Source organism: Suricata suricatta, chromosome 11 (genome assembly GCF_006229205.1).
Source record: "Suricata suricatta isolate VVHF042 chromosome 11, meerkat_22Aug2017_6uvM2_HiC, whole genome shotgun sequence".
Taxonomy (NCBI): domain Eukaryota; kingdom Metazoa; phylum Chordata; class Mammalia; order Carnivora; family Herpestidae; genus Suricata; species Suricata suricatta.
This window is the reverse complement of record NC_043710.1, coordinates 19,883,334-19,896,393: the sequence shown is the minus strand read 5'-3', so window position 1 is coordinate 19,896,393 and position 13,060 is coordinate 19,883,334.

Genomic DNA, 13,060 nt, shown 5'->3' with positions numbered 1-13,060 from the left:
TACTAATAAGACTAACAGGTCCCTTCTACCAATATTTACTTTAATAAAAATAAGAATAGAAAAATAGAATACATTTGTTGAATGTATTATTAGTTAGTATGTTTTCACTAGATTTGTTATAATCTACACACCAAAGTATGTAATGCTGATTATGAAAAATATAGAATGACTTAAAAAAAAAATCCTGAGGCTCAGAAGCCCTAAATTTGCCCACAGTCACATGGCTAAGGAGCGTTGGAGGAGGCATGATGCCTGAGCAGTGCTGGCATCCTTTCAGAGGGCCATAGTGCAGAGGCTTTTTAAAAATTAAAGGCTCTGAGAGGTCCAGTCAGAGGTAAAGTTTCCTGTTTAAGTGTATTTAATAGTATTCCCCATGTGTTTTACTGTAGAATGGGAATATCAAATTTAAAGACTACAGGTGAGGGGCAAGTTTCTCCTGCTCCTCATGGTTGCATGGGGCTAGAAAACAATGCTGGACCAACAGCAGCAATACATCAGGAGAGCCGTTCACTCGGCAAAGACTGGCAGAGTGCATACAAATGCAGTCATTCTACTAAGAACCAGAAACCTAAAGAGAGGCAAGATCCCCTCCCCACCGGAGGCTCTGAGTCAAGGGTTCTCTACTTCCATTGGAGAAATTGGTTCTCAAACTTAAACAGGGGCTTGTTAACACACAGATTGCTGAGTCCCACCTCCACGATTCTGATTCTGTGGATCCTGGGGTGAGAGTTGGGCAAGGACGGAGGGAAGGGGGAACTGAAGAATTTGGATCTCTACCAAGCCCCCAGGTGATGCTGGTGCTACAGGTCCTAGCTGTTTCAGGATCCTGGGGAGAAAAGGAGTTTCATGATTCCCAGAAAAGAAGTTCAATGTTGTAATCTTGACCTACTGGCACTGCTATGTCCATGGTAATATAATAAAAGCCACAACTATTTGTCTTTCTGGCCATAGATGCACTGGCATATTACATTCATCGCTGTCTTTTCACCCTTGCAACAAATCAATAATAGATTTGTTGATCAGTAATTGGTGCTCAATTTGAGAGCCTCAGACAAGTCAGGAGTTGACGCAGCACACATAAAATATAAGGTGCAAAGCTGGGATTCAAACCTTCCCCTGTTTTTCCAGAGTTGCGGTATTTTTCATTCTGCCTCACTGCTGAGACCAGTTCATTTGATGATAGTGGTGGGAGGTGGCCACATGGGAGACAAGTGGCTTGTTAAGTATCAGGAAGCCTCGATAAATAATTGATTGAATTCCTTTTTTTCCCCCTTTCTTCCCGCTCATGAGGAAAGTACCTCATCTGTTAAAAGACTGCAGCTCAGACATTGCTGACAGAAGGGAAAAGGTGGCTCTCTATTCCCTGGAGCCTGGGAACATCTTCCAACACCTGAGTGGCTTCTGGAATTCAGCTTTCAGCTCCACCCCCACCGCTCCCTTGGCCCCAGAAGAGAAGGTGAAAGGCCACCAAGACAGCAGCACCGTGGCTGTGGGGAGGATTGTGTGTCAGCAGCACCACCAGCAGGAGAGCAGGAACACGGACCTCCTTCTGTGCTGCCTGCCTAATCCCCCCCACCAGAGCTGGTTGTCATGGTGACAAGGGCATAGCGTGCAGGTGCCTTATTGTGACTGAGACACGTGTGAGTCAGATGCCGGGAAGAATTAAAGAGGCTCTGCAGCTGCCCAGAGCAGCTCCAGCAGGAGGGCTCTGAATCCTGTGGTGCTTTAAGCCGAGGACTGAGAATTGAGAAGCCTGAGCAAGTGCAGGAACCCAAGTCACATCTGAGAGAAGGCCAGGCCCCCAGCCTGTGTGGCTCTGGCTGGTTGGAATCTTCTGTTGCGGCCCCAGATTTGTCAGGGTCGATTTGAAGAGGTCCTTCCCAACCTCAGGAGAAGTACCTATGTTGTTCTACTCCTTCCTCTCCTACCAACTCTTCCTTTTGTAGCGGCAGCTTAGGAATGAGCTAGAAGGCAGAACCGAATTCACTCCATCTTGCTCTATGAAATCAAAGTGATGTGGCAAAAAATAGGGAAAGGGCTTGAAAACAGCAAGCATGTTTTCTAGTGTGTGTGTGGGGGGGGGGGGTTCTCCTTTGAAAAACAGGTCCGAGTTTCCAAAGTATTGAGGAGTTCTCATTTCGGCTGCGTTTCTGGGCGGTTTGCAGGGGGGTAAAATGGTGCCCTGAATTGGCATCCTACCGCTCTAGGCTTCTCTGCAGCCCTCCTGCATGCAGGGCTGCCAATCTGTTTGCCCCTCACCCTTCCGACTCTACCCTCCTCTCTCCAGTTCTATCAATGGCAGCAACATTAATATTAATGAAAGGAATTAATACAGATTTCCCAGAAAAGGAAAACAGAATCACAAAAGACTGAGCAAAATTAGTGTCCTAGGTGTTTGGTTAACATTTTTTCATTAAATCCAGACAATGTAGCACTCAGAGGTATGAGCAACCATTTCCATTTTCCAGATACCGGACTTCCAAGAGTTTAAGCAGTATGCCTTACATCAAAAACAGAACATAGATTCATATTTAGATCTTTATTGTCACCAAACTTCAGGTTATTGTTTCTTTTTTTCTACTACAAGGCCACATCACAATGTCCCTCAAAAAGAAGAAAAAAGAACTCTCTTCTTTCCTCTGGTAATTTTAACATTTAACTGGTAAGAGTTAGAAATCTTCTTGCTTTTTGGAGCCACATCTCAGGGCTTTTGTCCCAGTTTTTATCATTAATAACCAATATTTGTTGAGTAATTTCTCCTACGTCCATTTCATACCCCTATCCCATAGGAAGTACGTTAAAGATCATTATCAACAGTGCGAATCTGTACTTCAGGACATCATCTGCCCAAAGTCCCACAGTGGCTATAGATAGGTCTTAGCCAGGATGTGAAACCAGGCCTGTGTGTTTTCAGAGTAGAACACTTTCTTTTTTTTAAATTTACAGTTTATTGTCAAGTTGGTTTCCATATAACACCCAATGATCTTCCCCACAAGTCCCCCCTCCATGATCATCACCCCCTTTCTCCTTTCTCCCTCCCTTTTCAGCCCTCTGTTTGTTTTCAGTATTCAAGAGTCTCTCATGATTTGCCTCCCTCCCTCTCCTTAATTCTTTCCCCCCCTACCCCTTCCCATCGTCCCCTGTTAGGTTTCTCCTGTTTCACCTATGAGTGAAAACATATGGTATCTGTCCTTCTCTGCCTGACTTCTCTACCTGACATCCACTTTGCTACGAATGGCCAGATTTCATTCTTTCTCATTGCCATATAGTATTCCATTGTATAGATAAACCACATCTTCTTGATCCATTCATTAGTTGATGGACATTTAGGCTCTTTCCATGATTTGGCTATTCTATGCTATGAGGGAAAGGTCTTGCAAGTTTCCTAGGCGTGAGGACAAAAAAGGGAAGAGATGTTATGTATCTCTCCCTAGTTCGTTCCCACCAAAATAAAAGCTAAACCACTTGGGTTTGGGACTTAAACAAGGGCATTTCAAGAAGCATAAGAGCCCTTCTTGTGCCATATTCTAAGCATTGTTTGGTTTTGTCTGTTTAAATTCTGGAATGTTCCCAGTGTCTATTGTTTGGGGTTAGATACTTAGATATGGGCAACCCAAGTCTGCAACTGAAATGACTTTCACAAAAGCTTTCCTTCCAGGATGTGTTTGATAGAGATCAATGCACTTAATATTCATTTCAGGCTAATTAGCTAAAGCAAGGGTCCCATGAGCAACCACAAGCCAGGAGAAGGGACAATTCCGGACAGCTATGTCTAATTCCTCTTTAAATGCTAATAGCTTTGAGATTATTCTATTAACAGGCAGAATCAGAAAAGGAATAAAAGGGCCTGTTTCATTTAATAAAGGGATCACCAAATGGATAGGAATGTTTGTAACAGCCTGAGTAATTATCTATTCATTTAGGTCAAACTACTGTGGGTAACAGGAAAACATAACTAAGAAGAGCAATCCGATTTATGCACAGCCTGTGGTGGGGCCTCATTACACAACAACCCCTGATCCCTATACTTCCACATTCCTGACAGAAAACAGATCAGCTTTACAACGGAGAGTGAAGACCTTTCACCATGGAGTCCCAGAACCCTGAGTCAAACATTTCGAAGGTGACAAACAAAAGCTATGTTCTAATGCAACACATGTTACATAAACAATATGTTTGGGGAAAGAGGCAAAGGAGGCTAGACCTAGACACTAAAGTGTCATCTAGAAAACCAGAAAGACTTGTGTTTGAACCCTGGCTTCTCTTTAGTAACCCAAAAACACCCTCCCCCAGGCTGCAACTATTTATTGGAACATTAATCAGGCAAATTAATCTCACTGTTTTAAGTCTTTGCTTTTTTATTTCTTAAAAATAGGCATAATCATAGTGTCAAGCTCGCGAAAGCTGCTGTAAGGATTAAGAGAGATACTATATGTGCAAAGAGACTAGATCAGAGTAAATGTTCAAAAGATGGTCATAATGTTACCTGTCAGAGACACCTCAAGGGTCCAAGGGTAAAGTGATTAATTTAATATTCTGGGTACTTGTTGTTCAAGAATGATCCATCCAACAAGGAAGTTCTTCCAAAGGAGATGGATTATATTTTTGTTAGGTGACAGATGACATCAGTCTATTCTTAGAGTTTTAATTTTTGGCTTTCACAAATATTTTCCAGGCACTGGGTGGGTGGGCGGGGGAGCTGGTGAGAATAGCTACGTATATGTGCTCTAGCTGAACAGGCAGAAGTTAGCAAAGGTCTTCCAGTTGAACGCCTGTTGTCACGTGTTCTGCCTTGGCCAGCAATGGCTGCGGAATCACCAGAAGAACATCTCAAAAATGCAGATTCTGGGTCCTAATCCAGATCTGCTGAATCAGAATCTCCAAGACATAATACCAAGGAATCTGCCTTTTCTAAAATTTCTCAAGACACCAGGACATACTCTGTGGGCTAGAGTTTGGAAACCTATGGGCTAAGCAAGTGCGTTAAACTGAGCCCACTGCAATATCACATTTGTGATGAGGACCTTTCTGAGTACATTCTATAAGCCATCTTGCACTCATGTCTCAAGAGGAATAGATCTGAGGCCCATTTACATTCACTTCATGAAACACCAAGTGCCTATGTGCCCTCTTCTGGCTTTCCTCCACTAATAAGCTGTAAGAAAATGGGAAATAAAAGATGGTTCTTAATGGTGACTTTCTTTCTACCCCATCAGGCCTCCTCTGCCTTGACCCATCTCTTGCCTACAAGTGGGAAAACAGAGACTATAGCTGGAGCTTTTAAGCAGATATAAAATGCACCCAGTTATCATGACCAGCAACTTAGGTGTGACTGACTTCTGCTGCAGATGGCCACTGTAGCATATTAATACAGCAAGAATCAGACTGAAACTTATTCTAGAAGTTTCACAGTGACTTCAGATGGTAAAAATAAATATATCCAAGGGCATAATTACTAGGTCATAAGTCAGGTAGATACGTTTAGCTCAAGCAAATATTGCCCAACACTTTCCCAAGGCAATTCAACCAATTTGTACTCCCCCCCCAGCATATATGAGTGTTTCAGTTCTTCCATATCCTCATCAAAATATGGCCTTTTCATTTTCTCTAAATTTAGCCATTCCAGTGAGTGTTTAGTGGGATTTTGTTGTGGTTTTAATTTGCATTTCCTAAGGCACAGTCATTTCACATGAAGTGTCTATTAGAGTGTTTTACTTGTAACTCATCAATTTCACTTCTAAGCATATGCCCAAGAGTACATATGTCCACCAAAAGACATATATAAGCAGCTTTATGTATAATAACCAAAAGCTACAAATAACCTAAAACTCCATCAACAGAAGAAGAGATAAATAAATTGGAACTATATATACAATGGAATACACAAAGAAGAAAAACAAAAACAACTAAATTATGCAACATCATGGGTACACCTCACAGATACTACATTGAGGTATTAAAACAATGAGTATTCACAGTATAATTCCATTTATATGAAGGTCCCAGCCATAATTAGTAGAGACAGAATTTGGAATAGTAGTTAATGCTTCATGGATGCATGTCTTTTAAGGTTCCACATTTAGGAAGATCCTGTGCTTTGGTTTAATGCTCTGTTCTCACTGTTTTGAAATTCATAATATTTTTTGACAAAGGGCCACACTTTTTCATTTTGGACTTTGAGCTGTATGTTAAGTATTTGACTAAAAAAGGTCATAAGGGAGCCTCCTGGGTGCTGGAATGGGGTTGTAGTTACACAGGTATATGTATATGTTAAAGTCCATTGAGCTAGAGACATAAGATTTGTGCACTTCACTGCATGTAAGTTATAACTTAATAGATTAAACTTTAACAAAAATGTGAAAGAATAAATAGAACATATAGCAACATGAAGAGCAAACTTACCAGAATTGCCAGAGGCTCTGGTGTATGGCTCTGGGGAGAATTCCAACCATAAGTGACTCTAGCTGCAAGAAAAAGCAGGGGAATGATGAATATTAACATACACTTAGCATCTACTCTGTGTCAGGCACTGCAGAAATCACTTTACATGTGCTTAATCATTAAATCTGAACAGTAGGGGCTCCTGGGTAGCTCAGTCAGTTGAGCATACAGCTTTGGTTCAGATCATGGTCTCATGGCTCCTGAGTTCGAGCCCCATGTCAAGCTCTGTGCTCACAGCTCAGAGCCTGGGGTCTGCTTAGGATTCTGTGTCTCCATCTCTCTCTACCCCGCCACTGCTCATGCTCGCTCTCTCTCTCTCAAAAAATAAGCAAACATTAAAAAATTTTAAAAATCTGCACAAGAATCTTATAAGATAGATAACATTAGCCTCAATTAATAGGAGGAAAAGGGGGTCCAGAGGAGTTAAGTGACTTGTCTAATAATAAACAGTATGTGAGTGGCCAAATGGAATCTCAAACCCAGATCCATCCACTTTATAGACACATCCTTTCAAAACTATTATGCCACCGCAACTTGTAAAAATCTTCTGGTCAGGTACTGGGGAGGTAAAAAAGCTGACCACATTCCAAAAATATTTCAATATGACAAAATTATTCAGAGGCCGCATGCAATATGGAGAAATCCCTTTCCTGCCCTTAGCAGGATGCCATGTCCTCCCAGAGCATGAGATCTGATTTTTACCCGGTGAACATAAATGCAGGTATTAGTCCTAGAAATAGAATTACCATCTCAAGTATTTGACTCAAGGACTTGGTTAAGCCTCTGATTCTTAAGCTTGCTGATGGGCCATAAGAAATAAGCATTGTTATGTGACCTTCAAAACATGACAGATGAGTAGCAAAATAAATGATTCATTTAATGGATTTAGATATACAGGGCCTTCCCATGCTTCAGCACTGAGGTCTTATTTATGGCCTGGTCTTAACTGAGTTTCTTTGTGTGCAAGCTTTGAAAAACCATTATGGTCAAAACCTTTCTCAGGATTTATTAGAATGCTTTGAAAATTTCTGTGTAGAGAACAGAAGCAGCCAAACTATTATGTCTGTTGCATGAATACAAAAAAAAATCCCCTTAAAACAAACTTGTGAATGTTTGACACTGTGGAAATGTAAGAATGGAAAATAATCTCTATTAATCTGGCATAAAAGTATGCTTATCTAGGGTTTCACAAGCCCTATACATAGTTTTTATCCAATGGATTACTCAATAAACATGTATTTGAGAATCTTTATATACAGTGTCACTATGCTAGAAATTTTTAGGCATATGGGGTGTACATTTGGTCTTTTCAAAAGCAAGTGTAAGGATATTATATAACATGGGTCCTACATGTCCCTAGTATAAAAGATGATGCAATAAATTAATTTTTTAAATTGTTTTAAATGTTTTATTTATTTTTGATACAGGCAGAGACAGCATGAGAGGGGGAGGGGCAGAGAGAGAAGGAGACACAGAACTGGAAGCAGGCTCCAGGCTCTGAGCTAGCTGTCAGCCCAGAGCCTGACGCGGGGCTCGAACCCACGAATGTGAGATCTGACCTGAGCCGAAGTCGGAGGCTCAACCAGCTGAGCCACCCAGGTGCCCCTATGATGAAATAAATTAAAACATTGTAGCATCAAGAGAAGGGATGACAGGAGAAGACATACCATACCTCCTTATCTTCCTCAGGAAAAGTTAGTGATTGCCAGAAACATACTGGATTTGCCGAATAATATAAAATTAACTATATGGTCAGGCAGTTCCTATTATTTTGTTCTTGTTATTATTGTTTTCTTTCAGGTTGTATTAGAGACTATCCATTTTGATCTTTAACCATGTCTACCTCTCATCTGTATCTCTAACTCATTGTGCTTCACCCTCCTCTTTTCTCACCTTGATCAGAAATCTTGAGAGAGATTATCTTTAAAACCCAGAAGGATATGAAATACATGTGTTCCAGCTCAAGACCAAAGACAATGGCACATATGCCTTTTCCAAATATTTTAGTCTCCTTTTGGATAAAGGGGGATGAAAATTCACAAAGTATCAGGTAGAAATGTTTTGGGGATCTGAGACAAAATCACAGCACTGAGGAAAATAGCCGGCTGTTGGTTTAAATCCTGATCCCACACAAGATAAGCCTCTTTCCAGCAAAGCCTTAAAAAAATTCCCATCAGCCTTTCAGAAGAAAAAACACACTAGGCTCAGGCAAAGAAAGGAATGAATGAATAAATGAAGGAAGGAAGGAAGGATGGAAGAAAGGAAGAGAGGGAGGGAAAAAGGATAAAGAAGAAGAGAAAGAGAGAGAGGGAGAAAGGCAGCATTGCATGATCTTTGTTCTCAGAGTTAAAGAAGAAATATTGAACCACCTTAGTTTAAAAATTAGGCTTTCAATATAGAAATGGACATAGTGTAGAAACAGAATAGATACGGCAATAAACTAACATTTATTAAGCACTTATGATGTACCAGGCACCATTCCAAGCTCTTCATGTTTTAACTCATTTACTCCTCATGACAATCCTGAAAAGTGGTACTATAACCATGGCCACTTTAAACATGAAGGAAATGAGGCAAAGATTGCCTAAGTAAAATGTCTAGTCACATCATATGCTTATAAGTAATGAAAGTGAAATTCAAACCCAGGCAGACTATCTCCAGACTTCTCACCAAGGGCAGTGAAACTATGGAAAGCTTTGGAAATAAAACAACAGAACTATAGAAAAACATACCTAAGATGAACAATAAGCCTCCCCAGTGTAGCTGTCTTTACTATGGTACCTGGCTACCTCAATTATCGAGGGAGGCCATGACCACTGAGTTTGGAACAGGGTGAGAATCATGTCAGTGGAAATGGTCCAATTATAGATAAGAAAAGTGAGGCTGAAGATCAGGGGATTCTTTCTAATCTGCACAGCTAGGACTAGAACCTGGATACTCTAAACTCTCGGACCTATGTGCTTTCTATACCGCCACACTCACTGACACAGCAGGTCCTAAGGCCTCTTTCCTCTGCTCCGTTCTCCTACCGTCTCCCAGCCACATGGCCTGTCATCGCACAATCAACGTGCTCGCCACAAGGCAAAGACAGAATCGTCGAAGCTTAGAGAAGTAATGTCCCTAGATATGACCTGGAAAACCCTGTGTCCTCCAGACTTGTTTTATATAGATGAGAGGACTGAAGCGTAGAAAAACGACATTTGTCACAAACTCATTTTTATATGGTAGCCAATTGGGAGCTAACTTCTTCCAATTCCTACCACAGTTTCTTTCCTAAAGGCTGCATCATCCTGGACATTCACTTTTACATGGAATAAACCATTCATCACCAATGGCATGTATTGGATCATATGTGGATAATCCCCCACATATGATTTTTACACTGAATGCTCACAAAGACTCATGAGAAACATATGATGCTTCTTGCTTTTCTAATTTAGGATCATTAGAATCCCAGATCTAATCACTACAAACTCAGTGCTGTCTCTAATCTGCCAGGGCTGTCTCCCTACTCTTTAGCACTACAAGTATTCTTGATCAGATTTACTGGCTCAAGATTTAACACCACTCAATATTTGCAGGCTACCAACCACACAGCAGTGATATGTACCTCAGGATTTATACCACAATTTCTAAACATGCATTGAGTACTTTCTGTGTAGCTGGTATACTATAGATAGATAGATAGATAGATAGATAGATAGATAGATAGATATAGATATAGACATGTACACATGCATGTATATATACATGTGTATGCACGTTTATACATACATATATACATGTATGTATGTGTACATGAACACACAGAGAGATGTATGCCTATAAAATAATTTAAAAATACAAATATATACATTTATATGCCCATATCATTTTATATGGTCTGGTTATTTAAAAGAGCTACTCAAAACTAATACGTAAAAAGCCTTAATTTGAAATAGGTGACATAAAATATTTATGACAATTAGAATTGACAGACTTGTCTAACTCAACCGTTTTTTATGTACCCCCAAGTTTTGCTTACTTAACCTACAATTACAACAGTCAACTCTTATCTTGTTTTTATTTATTATTCAAGACCAAAAGACAATAAAATTAAATCAGGTTTCCCTGTGAGCTTTAAAAAGCAAGAAAAGGCCAGAAAGTACAGCAGCAAGTTGCTGCAGACCTCAAAACTGGTAGGAGAAAAGGCCGAAACCTTCACCAAAAGACTCCACAGCAGAAGAGATTGAAGTGGGGGAAAGGGCAGGCAGGAGAGCCCAGAAGGAATCCTCCGTGAATTTCAAGGAAATTAATTAAGATGATCAGCTACCAATAAAGAAAGCAAACAAACCCAAACCAATCAAAGATGTGTTACTCATGGGCCTATTTCAGCATCATTTGACTCCATCCTTGAAATAATAAAAGTTGACTGGCTTACACATAAGAGATCTTGACAAACATGCTTGATAGGCATCCTTCTCTGTGTTCCTTGAATGGTGCTTACTGAAAAAAAAAAGTCATTTTCTTTCACTTCTATGACCAAAATGTCTATGGTATTCTGGGTATTCCGTGCTATTCTTATTAATGCACATAAGTATCACAGAGCCCTTCATATAAACCCAGGATCATGCCTGATAGTTTCCAAACATTATCACATTCAGTCCTGACAGAAACTCTGGGAAGACAGTCCAATTAGAGTCTTGATTTTAGAAGAATAGAGTTGAAACAACTTTCTTAACCACTTTCACTACTGACTAGTGTCAAATGAGGTCATAAGCCATGGTCTATTTCATACTAAGAGCAGTCTCTTTAACCACCAGACACCATGCCTAAAGGAAACTGTATTCAGAAAAGAAGCTTGCAAATGTGGATTTCAATTAAACATACAAAATAAAGAAAGCGATCATAAAAGACAATTTTTAGCATTTTTGAAGATACTCTATGTTCTGCTTCTGCTCAAAGTTTCAAGGAAGAAAGAATGCCTTCATCCCTTCTCAGCCACTAGACTATTGACTTTGCCCTTAAATTTGGTAGTTGTATCTACTGTTCAAAGCGTCAAGTTTGACCCTTGGAGGATTATAAAAGAAAAGCTGACCAAAAATAATCTCCACTCTGGCAGCATTAAAGAGACCCAATTTAAGTGGATTGAGGTGTCAAAATTCATCATTACAATTTACTTCAGAAAAGGCCTTAAGTGTCAATTTACCTTTGCAGTGAGAGTACCTTGGAGCAAAACCTGAGAACATATCCCAGTATAATAACCTCCCTTAGCCAAGAGCACCTCTGAACCACTGTTAATGTCTTCTCATGTCACAGACACTAAAAAGCAGGATTAATTCTGCAGTCAGTGAGCACACTGTCCCTCTTTGTGAAGATACTCATCCTGCATCAGTTTGCTAAGGCACCATAACAAAGTGCTACAGACTGGGGTGGCTCCAGTATCTCAAGTTTATTTTCTCATGATCCTGGAGGTGAGAGTCTGAGAGCAAGGTACTGGTAAGGTTAGATTCTTCTACGGCCTTTTTCTTTGGTTTGTTGATAATTGTCTCCTCCCTGTCTGTGTCCTCATATGGTCTTTCTTCTGAGTGTGCTTGTGCCCTAATGTCCTTTTTTTTTTAATAAGGTCACATAGAATTAGGGTCCACCTGTATGACTTTGTTTCACTTTAATTATCTCCTCAAAGGGTCTATCTCCAAATGCTATACTATTCTCAAGTACCATGGTTAAGACTTAAACACATGAGTTTTGTGAAGGATGCGACTCAGCCCACAACATAGCCCAACTGAAATGATCCCCCTTTGGTATTGCTCTATCCCTGGGCTTCCAAAAATTTTAGTTCTTACCCAAACGCCTATTCTTGCCATTCACCAGTCCTTCTTCCTAAATTCTAACCCCAAACTCTCCCCAGAATATAGAAATGAAGCCATGCTATAGAGGTTGGTCCAATGACTAGCACATGCCCCAAGCAATAAAATAAAATGCAATATATTTTTTACTGGTAGAACAAAGCCTCTTACGCTTGGCTCTTGAAGAGAAATCTAGAATGATGTAACCCAGGAGGCTAGTAGAAGTGGTTTTACAACCAAGGGGGATGGATCTGAGAATAAGTCAAATAAAGTTGGACAACAAGGTGGACCCAATAGACAGAAAACAGGGTGTTGGTGACATTTTTTGAGGCTCTGGATCAAACTATGTCTGAAGTTAAAATTATACCCAACCTTTCCCATCACAATAATTTCCCTTTTGCTTCAGCCATTTGGAGTCTGGCTACCTGTAATTCTATCTGAAACAACAGTTTCATATAGATGAAAGGGAGCAGTGGAACTCAGGAGCAGGCTGTGAGAATAAATTAGGAAAGTTTCCTTTTGCTTTCATCTGTTCACCTTGTGTAGACAGGGTGTTTGTGTTGAGTTTCTAAAAGTCAAGATCATTTACTTCATTAGTTCAACGAATGTCTATAAAATGCCTAACAGAATCAGGTATTGTATCATGGCATATGTTCTCAACAGGGATGGTATTGCCCCAAAAGAAACAAAAATTGCTTCCTCTGGGGGTGAAAAAAATCTTCACCTTTTTTTAATGTGTAAAACACATTAGTGCATATAGTGCATAAACAGAGTATATTGGCAATATTATC